The sequence below is a fragment of the Oncorhynchus masou genome, chromosome 5 (genome assembly GCF_036934945.1).
Source record: "Oncorhynchus masou masou isolate Uvic2021 chromosome 5, UVic_Omas_1.1, whole genome shotgun sequence".
Classification (NCBI taxonomy): Eukaryota; Metazoa; Chordata; class Actinopteri; order Salmoniformes; family Salmonidae; genus Oncorhynchus; species Oncorhynchus masou.
This window is the reverse complement of record NC_088216.1, coordinates 10,397,107-10,414,300: the sequence shown is the minus strand read 5'-3', so window position 1 is coordinate 10,414,300 and position 17,194 is coordinate 10,397,107. Positions and strand designations below refer to the sequence as shown.

The following is a 17,194-nucleotide window of genomic DNA, read 5'->3' as shown; positions in this document are numbered from 1 at the left end:
CAAACAGAGAAGATTCGGCGGTAGTGACCAGGGGGAATAAATTGTCCATTCCCCTCAGTCTAGTCTAAGGAGGAGGGGAAATGCTGGATGAGAGAAGCTCAGTCTACAGTAGAATGACAGGAAAATTTGTGAAGCCTTCCTTATTTTGAAATGGGGGAGTGAGACAAGGTTGCAGCCTGAGACCAACTTATTCAACATGCAGACAAATAATTGTCGAGTTAGGCACGGTTGCAGTCTGAGTTCAACTTTATTCAAAGTTTAGAAATGAATTGGGGAGTGAGACAAGGTTGCACTCTGTTCCAACTTTATTCAATATCTACAAATGAATTGGAGAGAGACTTGGGTTCAATTTTAGTCCAGTTGTATTAAACATAACAAACTTGAATGTCACAACATTTTAAACAGACGTCAAAGTCAGTCTCTCTCTCTCTCTCTCTCTCTACGAATTGGGGAGTTAGCTATAAGTATCCTTGGCCAGGCCATGTTGCAGAAAACGTGGGAAGTGGTCGGGGCAGGGGAACAAAGACTTGGGGAGGAGCAACTAAAAGCAGCAGGTGAGGGAGGGGTTACAGACCAAGAGTCCTGAATCATAAAAGGCTTTGTTTTTAAACTACATTTTAGTCTAAGATCAATCTTTAAAAAATCTAAAGTCAATTCTATTTCAAGTTCTACATCTCCAAAGAAAGTTTCAACATCACAGCAATATTCTAGGGGTGGTTTTTGAGGGTCTGAACTCTGTTTGACCCCAACCATGACCAGAACCTTCAGAGGGGTTGTGATCTATATATGAGGGCCTCTCATACCTCTGCATTGTGCTCGCTTTGGCAGCACATATACTAAAATTGGATCGATACAGAGAAGATTAGCATGGCCCCTGCGAAAGGATGACACGCAAATCCGTGAAGCGCTCCTTATTTTCCTCACACGTTGAGAAATTGGAACCAAACAGAGAAGATTCGGCGGTAGTGACCCGGGGGGAATAAATTGCCCATTCCCCTCAGTCTAGTCTAAGGAGGAGGGGAAATGCTGGATGAGAGAAGCTCAGTCTACAGTAAAATGACAGGAAAATTTGTGAAGCCTTCCTTATTTTGAAATGGGGGAGTGAGACAAGGTTGCAGCCTGAGACCAACTTATTCAACATGCAGACAAATAATTGTCGAGTTAGGCACGGTTGCAGTCTGAGTTCAACTTTATTCAAAGTTTAGAAATGAATTGGGGAGTGAGACAAGGTTGCACTCTGTTCCAACTTTATTCAATATCTACAAATGAATTGGAGAGAGACTTGGGTTCAATTTTAGTCCAGTTGTATTAAACATAACAAACTTGAATGTCACAACATTTTAAACAGACGTCAAAGTCAGTCTCTCTCTCTCTCTCTACGAATTGGGGAGTTAGCTATAAGTATCCTTGGCCAGGCCATGTTGCAGAAAACGTGGGAAGTGGTCGGGGCAGGGGAACAAAGATTTGGGGAGGAGCAACTAAAAGCAGCAGGTGAGGGAGGGGTTACAGACCAAGAGTCCTGAATCATAAAAGGCTTTGTTTTAAAACTACATTTTAGTCTAAGATCAATCTTTAAAAAATCTAAAGTCAATTCTATTTCAAGTTCTACATCTCCAAAGAAAGTTTCAACATCACAGCAATATTCTAGGGGTGGTTTTTGAGGGTCTGAACTCTGTTTGACCCCAACCATGACCAGAACCTTCAGAGGGGTTGTGATCTATATATGAGGGCCTCTCATACCTCTGCATTGTGCTCGCTTTGGCAGCACATATACTAAAATTGGATCGATACAGAGAAGATTAGCATGGCCCCTGCGAAAGGATGACACGCAAATCCGTGAAGCGCTCCTTATTTTCCTCACACGTTGAGAAATTGGAACCAAACAGAGAAGATTCGGCGGTAGTGACCAGGGGGAATAAATTGTCCATTCCCCTCAGTCTAGTCTAAGGAGGAGGGGAAATGCTGGATGAGAGAAGCTCAGTCTACAGTAGAATGACAGGAAAATTTGTGAAGCCTTCCTTATTTTGAAATGGGGGAGTGAGACAAGGTTGCAGCCTGAGACCAACTTATTCAACATGCAGACAAATAATTGTCGAGTTAGGCACGGTTGCAGTCTGAGTTCAACTTTATTCAAAGTTTAGAAATGAATTGGGGAGTGAGACAAGGTTGCACTCTGTTCCAACTTTATTCAATATCTACAAATGAATTGGAGAGAGACTTGGGTTCAATTTTAGTCCAGTTGTATTAAACATAACAAACTTGAATGTCACAACATTTTAAACAGACGTCAAAGTCAGTCTCTCTCTCTCTCTCTCTACGAATTGGGGAGTTAGCTATAAGTATCCTTGGCCAGGCCATGTTGCAGAAAACGTGGGAAGTGGTCGGGGCAGGGGAACAAAGATTTGGGGAGGAGCAACTAAAAGCAGCAGGTGAGGGAGGGGTTACAGACCAAGAGTCCTGAATCATAAAAGGCTTTGTTTTTAAACTACATTTTAGTCTAAGATCAATCTTTAAAAAATCTAAAGTCAATTCTATTTCAAGTTCTACATCTCCAAAGAAAGTTTCAACATCACAGCAATATTCTAGGGGTGGTTTTTGAGGGTCTGAACTCTGTTTGACCCCAACCATGACCAGAACCTTCAGAGGGGTTGTGATCTATATATGAGGGCCTCTCATACCTCTGCATTGTGCTCGCTTTGGCAGCACATATACTAAAATTGGATCGATACAGAGAAGATTAGCATGGCCCCTGCGAAAGGATGACACGCAAATCCGTGAAGCGCTCCTTATTTTCCTCACACGTTGAGAAATTGGAACCAAACAGAGAAGATTCGGCGGTAGTGACCCGGGGGAATAAATTGCCCATTCCCCTCAGTCTAGTCTAAGGAGGAGGGGAAATGCTGGATGAGAGAAGCTCAGTCTACAGTAAAATGACAGGAAAATTTGTGAAGCCTTCCTTATTTTGAAATGGGGGAGTGAGACAAGGTTGCAGCCTGAGACCAACTTATTCAACATGCAGACAAATAATTGTCGAGTTAGGCACGGTTGCAGTCTGAGTTCAACTTTATTCAAAGTTTAGAAATGAATTGGGGAGTGAGACAAGGTTGCAAGGTTGCACTCTGTTCCAACTTTATTCAATATCTACAAATGAATTGGAGAGAGACTTGGTTTAGTCCAGTTGTATTAAACATAACAAACTTGAATGTCACAACATTTTAAACAGACGTCAAAGTCAGTCTCTCTCTCTCTCTCTCTCTACGAATTGGGGAGTTAGCTATAAGTATCCTTGGCCAGGCCATGTTGCAGAAAACGTGGGAAGTGGTCGGGGCAGGGGAACAAAGATTTGGGGAGGAGCAACTAAAAGCAGCAGGTGAGGGAGGGGTTACAGACCAAGAGTCCTGAATCATAAAAGGCTTTGTTTTAAAACTACATTTTAGTCTAAGATCAATCTTTAAAAAATCTAAAGTCAATTCTATTTCAAGTTCTACATCTCCAAAGAAAGTTTCAACATCACAGCAATATTCTAGGGGTGGTTTTTGAGGGTCTGAACTCTGTTTGACCCCAACCATGACCAGAACCTTCAGAGGGGTTGTGATCTATATATGAGGGCCTCTCATACCTCTGCATTGTGCTCGCTTTGGCAGCACATATACTAAAATTGGATCGATACAGAGAAGATTAGCATGGCCCCTGCGAAAGGATGACACGCAAATCCGTGAAGCGCTCCTTATTTTCCTCACACGTCGAGACACAGAGAAATTGGAACCAAACAGAGAAGATTGGCAGAGAAATTGGAACCAAACAGAGAAGATTGGGCGGTAGTGACCCGGGGGGAATAAATGGTCCATTCCCCTCAGTCTAGTCTAAGGAGGAGGGGAAATGCTGGATGAGAGAAGCTCAGTCTACAGTAGAATGACAGGAAAATTTGTGAAGCCTTCCTTATTTTGAAATGGGGAGTGAGACAAGGTTGCAGCCTGAGACCAACTTATTCAACATGCAGACAAATAATTGTCGAGTTAGGCACGGTTGCAGTCTGAGTTCAACTTTATTCAAAGTTTAGAAATGAATTGGGGAGTGAGACAAGGTTGCACTCTGTTCCAACTTTATTCAATATCTACAAATGAATTGGAGAGAGACTTGGGTTCAATTTTAGTCCAGTTGTATTAAACATAACAAACTTGAATGTCACAACATTTTAAACAGACGTCAAAGTCAGTCTCTCTCTCTCTCTCTCTACGAATTGGGGAGTTAGCTATAAGTATCCTTGGCCAGGCCATGTTGCAGAAAACGTGGGAAGTGGTCGGGGCAGGGGAACAAAGATTTGGGGAGGAGCAACTAAAAGCAGCAGGTGAGGGAGGGGTTACAGACCAAGAGTCCTGAATCATAAAAGGCTTTGTTTTAAAACTACATTTTAGTCTAAGATCAATCTTTAAAAAATCTAAAGTCAATTCTATTTCAAGTTCTACATCTCCAAAGAAAGTTTCAACATCACAGCAATATTCTAGGGGTGGTTTTTGAGGGTCTGAACTCTGTTTGACCCCAACCATGACCAGAACCTTCAGAGGGGTTGTGATCTATATATGAGGGCCTCTCATACCTCTGCATTGTGCTCGCTTTGGCAGCACATATACTAAAATTGGATCGATACAGAGAAGATTAGCATGGCCCCTGCGAAAGGATGACACGCAAATCCGTGAAGCGCTCCTTATTTTCCTCACACGTTGAGAAATTGGAACCAAACAGAGAAGATTCGGCGGTAGTGACCCGGGGGAATAAATTGCCCATTCCCCTCAGTCTAGTCTAAGGAGGAGGGGAAATGCTGGATGAGAGAAGCTCAGTCTACAGTAAAATGACAGGAAAATTTGTGAAGCCTTCCTTATTTTGAAATGGGGGAGTGAGACAAGGTTGCAGCCTGAGACCAACTTATTCAACATGCAGACAAATAATTGTCGAGTTAGGCACGGTTGCAGTCTGAGTTCAACTTTATTCAAAGTTTAGAAATGAATTGGGGAGTGAGACAAGGTTGCACTCTGTTCCAACTTTATTCAATATCTACAAATGAATTGGAGAGAGACTTGGGTTCAATTTTAGTCCAGTTGTATTAAACATAACAAACTTGAATGTCACAACATTTTAAACAGACGTCAAAGTCAGTCTCTCTCTCTCTCTCTACGAATTGGGGAGTTAGCTATAAGTATCCTTGGCCAGGCCATGTTGCAGAAAACGTGGGAAGTGGTCGGGGCAGGGGAACAAAGATTTGGGGAGGAGCAACTAAAAGCAGCAGGTGAGGGAGGGGTTACAGACCAAGAGTCCTGAATCATAAAAGGCTTTGTTTTAAAACTACATTTTAGTCTAAGATCAATCTTTAAAAAATCTAAAGTCAATTCTATTTCAAGTTCTACATCTCCAAAGAAAGTTTCAACATCACAGCAATATTCTAGGGGTGGTTTTTGAGGGTCTGAACTCTGTTTGACCCCAACCATGACCAGAACCTTCAGAGGGGTTGTGATCTATATATGAGGGCCTCTCATACCTCTGCATTGTGCTCGCTTTGGCAGCACATATACTAAAATTGGATCGATACAGAGAAGATTAGCATGGCCCCTGCGAAAGGATGACACGCAAATCCGTGAAGCGCTCCTTATTTTCCTCACACGTTGAGAAATTGGAACCAAACAGAGAAGATTCGGCGGTAGTGACCCGGGGGGAATAAATTGTCCATTCCCCTCAGTCTAGTCTAAGGAGGAGGGGAAATGCTGGATGAGAGAAGCTCAGTCTACAGTAGAATGACAGGAAAATTTGTGAAGCCTTCCTTATTTTGAAATGGGGGAGTGAGACAAGGTTGCAGCCTGAGACCAACTTATTCAACATGCAGACAAATAATTGTCGAGTTAGGCACGGTTGCAGTCTGAGTTCAACTTTATTCAAAGTTTAGAAATGAATTGGGGAGTGAGACAAGGTTGCACTCTGTTCCAACTTTATTCAATATCTACAAATGAATTGGAGAGAGACTTGGGTTCAATTTTAGTCCAGTTGTATTAAACATAACAAACTTGAATGTCACAACATTTTAAACAGACGTCAAAGTCAGTCTCTCTCTCTCTCTCTCTCTCTCGAATTGGGGAGTTAGCTATAAGTATCCTTGGCCAGGCCATGTTGCAGAAAACGTGGGAAGTGGTCGGGGCAGGGGAACAAAGATTTGGGGAGGAGCAACTAAAAGCAGCAGGTGAGGGAGGGGTTACAGACCAAGAGTCCTGAATCATAAAAGGCTTTGTTTTAAAACTACATTTTAGTCTAAGATCAATCTTTAAAAAATCTAAAGTCAATTCTATTTCAAGTTCTACATCTCCAAAGAAAGTTTCAACATCACAGCAATATTCTAGGGGTGGTTTTTGAGGGTCTGAACTCTGTTTGACCCCAACCATGACCAGAACCTTCAGAGGGGTTGTGATCTATATATGAGGGCCTCTCATACCTCTGCATTGTGCTCGCTTTGGCAGCACATATACTAAAATTGGATCGATACAGAGAAGATTAGCATGGCCCCTGCGAAAGGATGACACGCAAATCCGTGAAGCGCTCCTTATTTTCCTCACACGTTGAGAAATTGGAACCAAACAGAGAAGATTCGGCGGTAGTGACCCGGGGGAATAAATTGCCCATTCCCCTCAGTCTAGTCTAAGGAGGAGGGGAAATGCTGGATGAGAGAAGCTCAGTCTACAGTAAAATGACAGGAAAATTTGTGAAGCCTTCCTTATTTTGAAATGGGGGAGTGAGACAAGGTTGCAGCCTGAGACCAACTTATTCAACATGCAGACAAATAATTGTCGAGTTAGGCACGGTTGCAGTCTGAGTTCAACTTTATTCAAAGTTTAGAAATGAATTGGGGAGTGAGACAAGGTTGCACTCTGTTCCAACTTTATTCAATATCTACAAATGAATTGGAGAGAGACTTGGGTTCAATTTTAGTCCAGTTGTATTAAACATAACAAACTTGAATGTCACAACATTTTAAACAGACGTCAAAGTCAGTCTCTCTCTCTCTCTACGAATTGGGGAGTTAGCTATAAGTATCCTTGGCCAGGCCATGTTGCAGAAAACGTGGGAAGTGGTCGGGGCAGGGGAACAAAGATTTGGGGAGGAGCAACTAAAAGCAGCAGGTGAGGGAGGGGTTACAGACCAAGAGTCCTGAATCATAAAAGGCTTTGTTTTAAAACTACATTTTAGTCTAAGATCAATCTTTAAAAAATCTAAAGTCAATTCTATTTCAAGTTCTACATCTCCAAAGAAAGTTTCAACATCACAGCAATATTCTAGGGGTGGTTTTTGAGGGTCTGAACTCTGTTTGACCCCAACCATGACCAGAACCTTCAGAGGGGTTGTGATCTATATATGAGGGCCTCTCATACCTCTGCATTGTGCTCGCTTTGGCAGCACATATACTAAAATTGGATCGATACAGAGAAGATTAGCATGGCCCCTGCGAAAGGATGACACGCAAATCCGTGAAGCGCTCCTTATTTTCCTCACACGTTGAGAAATTGGAACCAAACAGAGAAGATTCGGCGGTAGTGACCCGGGGGAATAAATTGCCCATTCCCCTCAGTCTAGTCTAAGGAGGAGGGGAAATGCTGGATGAGAGAAGCTCAGTCTACAGTAAAATGACAGGAAAATTTGTGAAGCCTTCCTTATTTTGAAATGGGGAGTGAGACAAGGTTGCAGCCTGAGACCAACTTATTCAACATGCAGACAAATAATTGTCGAGTTAGGCACGGTTGCAGTCTGAGTTCAACTTTATTCAAAGTTTAGAAATGAATTGGGGAGTGAGACAAGGTTGCACTCTGTTCCAACTTTATTCAATATCTACAAATGAATTGGAGAGAGACTTGGGTTCAATTTTAGTCCAGTTGTATTAAACATAACAAACTTGAATGTCACAACATTTTAAACAGACGTCAAAGTCAGTCTCTCTCTCTCTCTCTCTACGAATTGGGGAGTTAGCTATAAGTATCCTTGGCCAGGCCATGTTGCAGAAAACGTGGGAAGTGGTCGGGGCAGGGGAACAAAGATTTGGGGAGGAGCAACTAAAAGCAGCAGGTGAGGGAGGGGTTACAGACCAAGAGTCCTGAATCATAAAAGGCTTTGTTTTAAAACTACATTTTAGTCTAAGATCAATCTTTAAAAAATCTAAAGTCAATTCTATTTCAAGTTCTACATCTCCAAAGAAAGTTTCAACATCACAGCAATATTCTAGGGGTGGTTTTTGAGGGTCTGAACTCTGTTTGACCCCAACCATGACCAGAACCTTCAGAGGGGTTGTGATCTATATATGAGGGCCTCTCATACCTCTGCATTGTGCTCGCTTTGGCAGCACATATACTAAAATTGGATCGATACAGAGAAGATTAGCATGGCCCCTGCGAAAGGATGACACGCAAATCCGTGAAGCGCTCCTTATTTTCCTCACACGTCGAGACACAGAGAAATTGGAACCAAACAGAGAAGATTGGCAGAGAAATTGGAACCAAACAGAGAAGATTGGGCGGTAGTGACCCGGGGGGAATAAATGGTCCATTCCCCTCAGTCTAGTCTAAGGAGGAGGGGAAATGCTGGATGAGAGAAGCTCAGTCTACAGTAGAATGACAGGAAAATTTGTGAAGCCTTCCTTATTTTGAAATGGGGAGTGAGACAAGGTTGCAGCCTGAGACCAACTTATTCAACATGCAGACAAATAATTGTCGAGTTAGGCACGGTTGCAGTCTGAGTTCAACTTTATTCAAAGTTTAGAAATGAATTGGGGAGTGAGACAAGGTTGCACTCTGTTCCAACTTTATTCAATATCTACAAATGAATTGGAGAGAGACTTGGGTTCAATTTTAGTCCAGTTGTATTAAACATAACAAACTTGAATGTCACAACATTTTAAACAGACGTCAAAGTCAGTCTCTCTCTCTCTCTCTCTACGAATTGGGGAGTTAGCTATAAGTATCCTTGGCCAGGCCATGTTGCAGAAAACGTGGGAAGTGGTCGGGGCAGGGGAACAAAGATTTGGGGAGGAGCAACTAAAAGCAGCAGGTGAGGGAGGGGTTACAGACCAAGAGTCCTGAATCATAAAAGGCTTTGTTTTAAAACTACATTTTAGTCTAAGATCAATCTTTAAAAAATCTAAAGTCAATTCTATTTCAAGTTCTACATCTCCAAAGAAAGTTTCAACATCACAGCAATATTCTAGGGGTGGTTTTTGAGGGTCTGAACTCTGTTTGACCCCAACCATGACCAGAACCTTCAGAGGGGTTGTGATCTATATATGAGGGCCTCTCATACCTCTGCATTGTGCTCGCTTTGGCAGCACATATACTAAAATTGGATCGATACAGAGAAGATTAGCATGGCCCCTGCGAAAGGATGACACGCAAATCCGTGAAGCGCTCCTTATTTTCCTCACACGTTGAGAAATTGGAACCAAACAGAGAAGATTCGGCGGTAGTGACCCGGGGGAATAAATTGCCCATTCCCCTCAGTCTAGTCTAAGGAGGAGGGGAAATGCTGGATGAGAGAAGCTCAGTCTACAGTAAAATGACAGGAAAATTTGTGAAGCCTTCCTTATTTTGAAATGGGGGAGTGAGACAAGGTTGCAGCCTGAGACCAACTTATTCAACATGCAGACAAATATTGTCGAGTTAGGCACGGTTGCAGTCTGAGTTCAACTTTATTCAAAGTTTAGAAATGAATTGGGGAGTGAGACAAGGTTGCACTCTGTTCCAACTTTATTCAATATCTACAAATGAATTGGAGAGAGACTTGGGTTCAATTTTAGTCCAGTTGTATTAAACATAACAAACTTGAATGTCACAACATTTTAAACAGACGTCAAAGTCAGTCTCTCTCTCTCTCTCTCTACGAATTGGGGAGTTAGCTATAAGTATCCTTGGCCAGGCCATGTTGCAGAAAACGTGGGAAGTGGTCGGGGCAGGGGAACAAAGATTTGGGGAGGAGCAACTAAAAGCAGCAGGTGAGGGAGGGGTTACAGACCAAGAGTCCTGAATCATAAAAGGCTTTGTTTTAAAACTACATTTTAGTCTAAGATCAATCTTTAAAAAATCTAAAGTCAATTCTATTTCAAGTTCTACATCTCCAAAGAAAGTTTCAACATCACAGCAATATTCTAGGGGTGGTTTTTGAGGGTCTGAACTCTGTTTGACCCCAACCATGACCAGAACCTTCAGAGGGGTTGTGATCTATATATGAGGGCCTCTCATACCTCTGCATTGTGCTCGCTTTGGCAGCACATATACTAAAATTGGATCGATACAGAGAAGATTAGCATGGCCCCTGCGAAAGGATGACACGCAAATCCGTGAAGCGCTCCTTATTTTCCTCACACGTTGAGAAATTGGAACCAAACAGAGAAGATTCGGCGGTAGTGACCCGGGGGAATAAATTGTCCATTCCCCTCAGTCTAGTCTAAGGAGGAGGGAAATGCTGGATGAGAGAAGCTCAGTCTACAGTAGAATGACAGGAAAATTTGTGAAGCCTTCCTTATTTTGAAATGGGGGAGTGAGACAAGGTTGCAGCCTGAGACCAACTTATTCAACATGCAGACAAATAATTGTCGAGTTAGGCACGGTTGCAGTCTGAGTTCAACTTTATTCAAAGTTTAGAAATGAATTGGGGAGTGAGACAAGGTTGCACTCTGTTCCAACTTTATTCAATATCTACAAATGAATTGGAGAGAGACTTGGGTTCAATTTTAGTCCAGTTGTATTAAACATAACAAACTTGAATGTCACAACATTTTAAACAGACGTCAAAGTCAGTCTCTCTCTCTCTCTCTCTCTCTACGAATTGGGGAGTTAGCTATAAGTATCCTTGGCCAGGCCATGTTGCAGAAAACGTGGGAAGTGGTCGGGGCAGGGGAACAAAGATTTGGGGAGGAGCAACTAAAAGCAGCAGGTGAGGGAGGGGTTACAGACCAAGAGTCCTGAATCATAAAAGGCTTTGTTTTTAAACTACATTTTAGTCTAAGATCAATCTTTAAAAAATCTAAAGTCAATTCTATTTCAAGTTCTACATCTCCAAAGAAAGTTTCAACATCACAGCAATATTCTAGGGGTGGTTTTTGAGGGTCTGAACTCTGTTTGACCCCAACCATGACCAGAACCTTCAGAGGGGTTGTGATCTATATATGAGGGCCTCTCATACCTCTGCATTGTGCTCGCTTTGGCAGCACATATACTAAAATTGGATCGATACAGAGAAGATTAGCATGGCCCCTGCGAAAGGATGACACGCAAATCCGTGAAGCGCTCCTTATTTTCCTCACACGTTGAGAAATTGGAACCAAACAGAGAAGATTCGGCGGTAGTGACCCGGGGGAATAAATTGCCCATTCCCCTCAGTCTAGTCTAAGGAGGAGGGGAAATGCTGGATGAGAGAAGCTCAGTCTACAGTAAAATGACAGGAAAATTTGTGAAGCCTTCCTTATTTTGAAATGGGGGAGTGAGACAAGGTTGCAGCCTGAGACCAACTTATTCAACATGCAGACAAATAATTGTCGAGTTAGGCACGGTTGCAGTCTGAGTTCAACTTTATTCAAAGTTTAGAAATGAATTGGGGAGTGAGACAAGGTTGCACTCTGTTCCAACTTTATTCAATATCTACAAATGAATTGGAGAGAGACTTGGGTTCAATTTTAGTCCAGTTGTATTAAACATAACAAACTTGAATGTCACAACATTTTAAACAGACGTCAAAGTCAGACTCAGAGAGCGAAAGAGAAAAAGAATAGTCATTTAAGAACAATTTCTCTCTACATGGAGGATATCTGTTTGTTGTACCTGTGTGGAAAAACATGAAATATCTTAATTGTTATCAGTAACACTGTCAACCGGTGAACTACACAATCAAATATACCAAAGTATCCAACTTACCACTGTGTCAAGGTCAACTTGTTGACCTGGAACAGTTGCAGCCTTGTGTGGACATTCAGGTTCGGGCTGACCAGCAGCATGGTTCTGATTCTTCTGTAATCCCCCAAGAATGTAGCCCACCTGTTGACCCGGTTTCCAAGTATCGTCTTGTCAGCAGGGTGTTTGTGGCACAGCTCCACAAAAATGGCCTCCACTGTCCTGCTAGTGTTGGGCCACTGAGCAGGTCCAGAGCCTTGGCCAAGCAGGGAGCTGAAGGCAGATTAAGTTAACAAAAGGGAAACCTCACGTTAATGAGAACTTCACTCATGTCTTTATGTGTTGTAGTGAGTTTAGAACAATTTGTAGTACGTACCGCTTCACACTCTCTTCCCCCTCTCTTCCCCCTTCACACTCTCTTCCCCCTTCATACTCTCTTCCCCCTTCACACTCTCTTCCCCCTTCACACTCTCTTCCCCCTTCCCCCTTCATACTCTCTTCCCCCTTCGCGGTTGAGGTCTTTGAATTGTTGAAGTGCCCCTGCAGGACTCGGCCCCGGAACCTCTCTAGGTAGGACACTGCCGCCTTGTCTTTCTGTGGAAGGTTTCACCAGAGAGCCATGATCTCCTCTATGTGCTTATTAGAGATCCATGGCCCCTCCTGCAGCCTCATCAGACTCCTGGCCAGGAGGACCACGTGCTGGTATCCACTAACCCCATCAGTTCCTATGTTCTCCTGGTATCCACTAACCCCATCAGGTCCTATGTTCTCCTGGTATCCACTGACCCCATCAGGTCCTATGTTCTCCTGGTATCCACTAACCCCATCAGGTCCTATGTTCTCCTGGTATCCACTGACCCCATCAGGTCCTATGTTCTCCTGGTATCCACTAACCCCATCAGGTCCTATGTTCTCCTGGTATCCACTAACCCCATCAGGTCCTATGTTCTCCTGGTATCCACTAACCCCATCAGGTCCTATGTTCTCCTGGTATCCACTAACCCCATCAGGTCCTATGTTCTCCTGGTATCCACTAACCCCATCAGGTCCTATGTTCTCCTGGTATCCACTGACCCCATCAGGTCCTATGTTCTCCTGGGATCCACTAACCCCATCAGGTCCTATGTTCTCCTGGTATCCACTAACCCCATCAGGTCCTATGTTCTCCTGGTATCCACTAACCCCATCAGGTCCTATGTTCTCCTGGTATCCACTGACCCCATCAGGTCCTATGTTCTCCTGGTATCCACTGACCCCATCAGGTCCTATGTTCTCCTGGTCTCCACTAACCCCATCAGGTCCTATGTTCTCCTGGTATCCACTGACCCCATCAGGTCCTATGTTCTCCTGGTATCCACTAACACCATCAGGTCCTATGTACTGCTGGTATCCACTAACTCCATCAGGTCCTATGTTCTCCTGGTATCCACCAACCCCATCAGGTCCTATGTACAGCTGGTATCCACGAACCCCATCAGGTCCTATGTACTGCTGGTATCCACTAAACCCCAACAGGTCCTATGTTCTCCTGGTATCCACTAACCCCATCAGGTCCTATGTACTCCTGCTATCCACTAAACTCATCAGATCCTATGTACTGCTGGTATCCACTAACTCCATCAGGTCCTATGTTCTCCTGGTATCCACTAACACCATCAGGTCCTATGTACTGCTGGTATCCACTAACTCCATCAGGTCCTATGTTCTCCTGGTATCCACCAACCCCATCAGGTCCTATGTACAGCTGGTATCCACTAACCCCATCAGGTCCTATGTACTGCTGGTATCCACTAAACCCCAACAGGTCCTATGTTCTCCTGGTATCCACTAACCCCATCAGGTCCTATGTGCTGCTGGTATCCACTAACCCCATCAGGTCCTATGTACTGCTGGTATCCACTAACTCCATCAGGTCCTATGTTCTCCTGGTATCCGCCAACCCCATCAGGTCCTAGGTACTGCTGGTATCCACTAAACCCATCAGGTCCCATGTTCTCCTGGTATCCACTAACTCCATCAGGTCCTATGTTCTCCTGGTATCCACTAACCCCATCAGGTCCTATGTACTCCTGCTATCCACTAAACCCATCAGGTCCTATGTACTGCTGGTTTCCACTAAACCCCATCAGGTCCTATGTTCTCCTGGTATCCACTAACCCCATCAGGTCCTATGTACTGCTGTTATCCACTAACCCCATCAGGTCCTATGTACTGCTGGTATCCACTAACTCCATCAGGTCCTATGTTCTCCTGGTATCCACCAACCCCATCAGGCCATAAGTATTGCTGGTATCCACTAAACCCCATCAGGTCCTATGTTCTCCTGGTATCCACTAACCCCATCAGGTCCTATGTTCTCCTGGTATCCACTAACCCCATCAGGTTCTATGTGCTGCTGGTATCCACTAACCCCATCAGGTCCTATGTACTGCTGGTATCCACTAACTCCATCAGGTCCTATGTTCTCCTGGTATCCGCCAACCCCATCAGGTCCTAGGTACTGCTGGTATCCACTAAACCCCATCAGGTCCCATGTTCTCCTGGTATCCACTAACTCCATCAGGTCCTATGTTCTCCTGGTATCCACTAACCCCATCAGGTCCTATGTGCTGCTAGTATCCACTAACCCCATCAGGTCCTATGTACTCCTGCTATCCACTAAACCCATCAGATCCTATGTACTGCTGGTATCCACTAAACCCCATCAGGTCCTATGTTCTCCTGGTATCCACTAACCCCATCAGGTCCTATGTACTGCTGTTATCCACTAACCCCATCAGGTCCTATGTACTGCTGGTATCCACTAACTCCATCAGGTCCTATGTTCTCCTGGTATCCACCAACCCCATCAGGCCGTAAGTATTGCTGGTATCCACTAAACCCCATCAGGTCCTATGTTCTCCTGTTATCCACTAACCCCATCAGGTCCTATGTTCTCCTGGTATCCACTAACCCCATCAGGTCCTATGTACTCCTGGAAATAGAAGAGTCCTGGGGAAGGGTTGGATTAATAGTTATGAATGGAAAGAAACTTAGGTAATGTGAGCTGTTTAGGATGTGGATCGGCACTGACGTCATCCTCCGTGTCCTGATTGGCAGCGGGTGCAGTGTCCACCTCCTCCGTTGTGTCATCAGTGGGTGGTGATGGGTTGGGTTGAGTGGGATCAGGGGGTGTGATGACAGGTAGCTGGGATGGGTTGGGTGGGATCAGTGGGCGGTGGACTGGTATGGGTTGGGTTGAGTGGGATCAGTGGGCGGTGGACTGGTAGCTGGTATGGGTTGGGTTGAGGGGGATCAGTGGGCGGTGGACTGGTAGCTGGTATGGGTTGGGTTGAGTGGGATCAGTGGGCGGTGGACTGGTAGCTGGGATGGGTTGAGTGGGATCAGTGGGCAGTGGACTGGTAGCTGGTATGGGTTGGGTTGAGTGGGATCAGTGGGCGGTGGTCTGGTAGCTGGGATGGGTTGGGTTGAGTGGGATCAGTGGGCGGTGGACTGGTAGCTGGGATGGGTTGGGGTGAGTGGGATCAGTGGGCGGTGGATTGGTAGCTGGTATGGGTTGGGTTGAGTGGGATCAGTGGGCGGTGGACTGGTAGCTGGGATGGGTTGAGTGGGATCAGTGGGCGGTGGACTGGAAGCTGGTATGGGTTGGGTTGAGTGGGATCAGGGGGCGGTGGACTGGTAGCTGGGATGGGTTGGGTTGAGTGGGATCAGGGGGTGTGATGACAGGTAGCTGGGATGGGTTGGGTTGAGTGGGATCAGTGGGCGGTGGACTGGTATGGGTTGGGTTGAGTGGGATCAGTGGGCGGTGGACTGGTAGCTGGGATGGGTTGGGTTGAGTGGGATCAGGGGGCGGTGGACTGGTAGCTGGTATGGGTTGGGTTGAGTGGGATCAGTGGGTGGTGGACTGGTAGCTGGGATGGGTTGGGTTGAGTGGGATCAGTCGGCGGTGGACTGGTAGCTGGGATGGGTTGGGTTGAGTGGGATCAGGGGGCGGTGGACTGGTAGCTGGGATGGGTTGGGTTGAGTGGGATCAGGGGGTGTGATGACAGGTAGCTGGGATGGGTTGGGTTGAGTGGGATCAGTGGGCGGTGGACTGGTATGGGTTGGGTTGAGTGGGATCAGTGGGCGGTGGACTGGTAGCTGGTATGGGTCGGGTTGAGTGGGATCAGTGGGCGGTGGACTGGTAGCTGGTATGGGTTGGGTTGAGTGGGATCAGGGGGCGGTGGACTGGTAGCTGGGATGGGTTGGGTTGAGTGGGATCAGTGGGTGGTGGACTGGTAGCTGGTATGGGTTGGGTTGAGTGGGATCAGTGGGTGGTGGACTGGTAGCTGGTATGGGTTGGGTTGAGTGGGATCAGTGGGCGGTGGACTGGTAGCTGGTATGGGTTGGGTTGAGTGGGATCAGTGGGCGGTGGACTGGTAGCTGGTATGGGTTGGGTTGAGTGGGATCAGTGGGCGGTGGACTGGTAGCTGGTATGGGTTGGGTTGAGTGGGATCAGTGGGTGGTGGACTGGTAGCTGGTATGGGTTGGGTTGAGTGGGATCAGTGGGTGGTGGACTGGTAGCTGGTATGGGTTGGGTTGAGTGGGATCAGTGGGTGGTGGACTGGTAGCTGGTATGGGTTGGGTTGAGTGGGATCAGGGGGTGTGATGACAGGTAGCTGGGATGGGTTGGGTTGAGTGGGATCAGGGGGCGGTGGACAGGTAGCTGGGATGGGTTGGGTTGAGTGGGATCAGGGGGTGGTGGACTGGTAGCTGGGATGGGTTGGGTTGAGTGGGATCAGTGGGTGGTGGACTGGTAGCTGGTATGGGTTGGGTTGAGTGGGATCAGTGGGTGGTGGACTGGTAGCTGGTATGGGTTGGGTTGAGTGGGATCAGGGGGTGTGATGACAGGTAGCTGGGATGGGTTGGGTTGAGTGGGATCAGGGGGCGGTGGACAGGTAGCTGGGATGGGTTGGGTTGAGTGGGATCAGGGGGTGGTGGACTGGTAGCTGGGATGGGTTGGGTTGAGTGGGATCAGTGGGTGGTGGACTGGTAGCTGGTATGGGTTGGGTTGAGTGGGATCAGTGGGTGGTGGACTGGTAGCTGGTATGGGTTGGGTTGAGTGGGATCAGGGGGTGTGATGACAGGTAGCTGGGATGGGTTGGGTTGAGTGGGATCAGGGGGCGGTGGACAGGTAGCTGGGATGGGTTGGGTTGAGTGGGATCAGGGGGTGGTGGACTGGTAGCTGGGATGGGTTGGGTTGAGTGGGATCAGGGGGTGGTGGACTGGTAGCTGGGATGGGTTGGGTT

At 45.9% G+C, this 17,194-nt stretch overlaps 12 non-coding genes across 12 annotated transcripts; all 12 read left to right on the top strand.

Moving 5' to 3' along the window:
• Positions 1 to 812: 812 nt before the first annotated feature.
• On the top strand, positions 813 to 919 carry LOC135540500 (U6 spliceosomal RNA). The gene has a single exon (XR_010455793.1). It is a non-coding gene; the product is annotated as a U6 spliceosomal RNA (small nuclear RNA).
• Positions 920 to 1,749: 830 nt separating this feature from the next.
• Positions 1,750 to 1,856, top strand: LOC135540499 (U6 spliceosomal RNA). The gene has a single exon (XR_010455792.1). It is a non-coding gene; the product is annotated as a U6 spliceosomal RNA (small nuclear RNA).
• Positions 1,857 to 2,687: 831 nt separating this feature from the next.
• Positions 2,688 to 2,794, top strand: LOC135540461 (U6 spliceosomal RNA). Its single transcript, XR_010455755.1, has one exon. It is a non-coding gene; the product is annotated as a U6 spliceosomal RNA (small nuclear RNA).
• Positions 2,795 to 3,628: 834 nt separating this feature from the next.
• On the top strand, positions 3,629 to 3,735 carry LOC135540459 (U6 spliceosomal RNA). Its single transcript, XR_010455754.1, has one exon. It is a non-coding gene; the product is annotated as a U6 spliceosomal RNA (small nuclear RNA).
• Positions 3,736 to 4,606: 871 nt separating this feature from the next.
• On the top strand, positions 4,607 to 4,713 carry LOC135540458 (U6 spliceosomal RNA). Its single transcript, XR_010455753.1, has one exon. It is a non-coding gene; the product is annotated as a U6 spliceosomal RNA (small nuclear RNA).
• Positions 4,714 to 5,542: 829 nt separating this feature from the next.
• LOC135540457 (U6 spliceosomal RNA) lies at positions 5,543 to 5,649 on the top strand. The gene has a single exon (XR_010455752.1). It is a non-coding gene; the product is annotated as a U6 spliceosomal RNA (small nuclear RNA).
• Positions 5,650 to 6,484: 835 nt separating this feature from the next.
• LOC135540456 (U6 spliceosomal RNA) lies at positions 6,485 to 6,591 on the top strand. The gene has a single exon (XR_010455751.1). It is a non-coding gene; the product is annotated as a U6 spliceosomal RNA (small nuclear RNA).
• An 827-nt stretch (positions 6,592 to 7,418) lies between these two features.
• LOC135540455 (U6 spliceosomal RNA) lies at positions 7,419 to 7,525 on the top strand. Its single transcript, XR_010455750.1, has one exon. It is a non-coding gene; the product is annotated as a U6 spliceosomal RNA (small nuclear RNA).
• An 830-nt stretch (positions 7,526 to 8,355) lies between these two features.
• On the top strand, positions 8,356 to 8,462 carry LOC135540602 (U6 spliceosomal RNA). Its single transcript, XR_010455887.1, has one exon. It is a non-coding gene; the product is annotated as a U6 spliceosomal RNA (small nuclear RNA).
• Positions 8,463 to 9,333: 871 nt separating this feature from the next.
• LOC135540601 (U6 spliceosomal RNA) lies at positions 9,334 to 9,440 on the top strand. Its single transcript, XR_010455886.1, has one exon. It is a non-coding gene; the product is annotated as a U6 spliceosomal RNA (small nuclear RNA).
• An 830-nt stretch (positions 9,441 to 10,270) lies between these two features.
• LOC135540498 (U6 spliceosomal RNA) lies at positions 10,271 to 10,377 on the top strand. The gene has a single exon (XR_010455791.1). It is a non-coding gene; the product is annotated as a U6 spliceosomal RNA (small nuclear RNA).
• An 834-nt stretch (positions 10,378 to 11,211) lies between these two features.
• LOC135540600 (U6 spliceosomal RNA) lies at positions 11,212 to 11,318 on the top strand. Its single transcript, XR_010455885.1, has one exon. It is a non-coding gene; the product is annotated as a U6 spliceosomal RNA (small nuclear RNA).
• Positions 11,319 to 17,194: the final 5,876 nt, after the last annotated feature.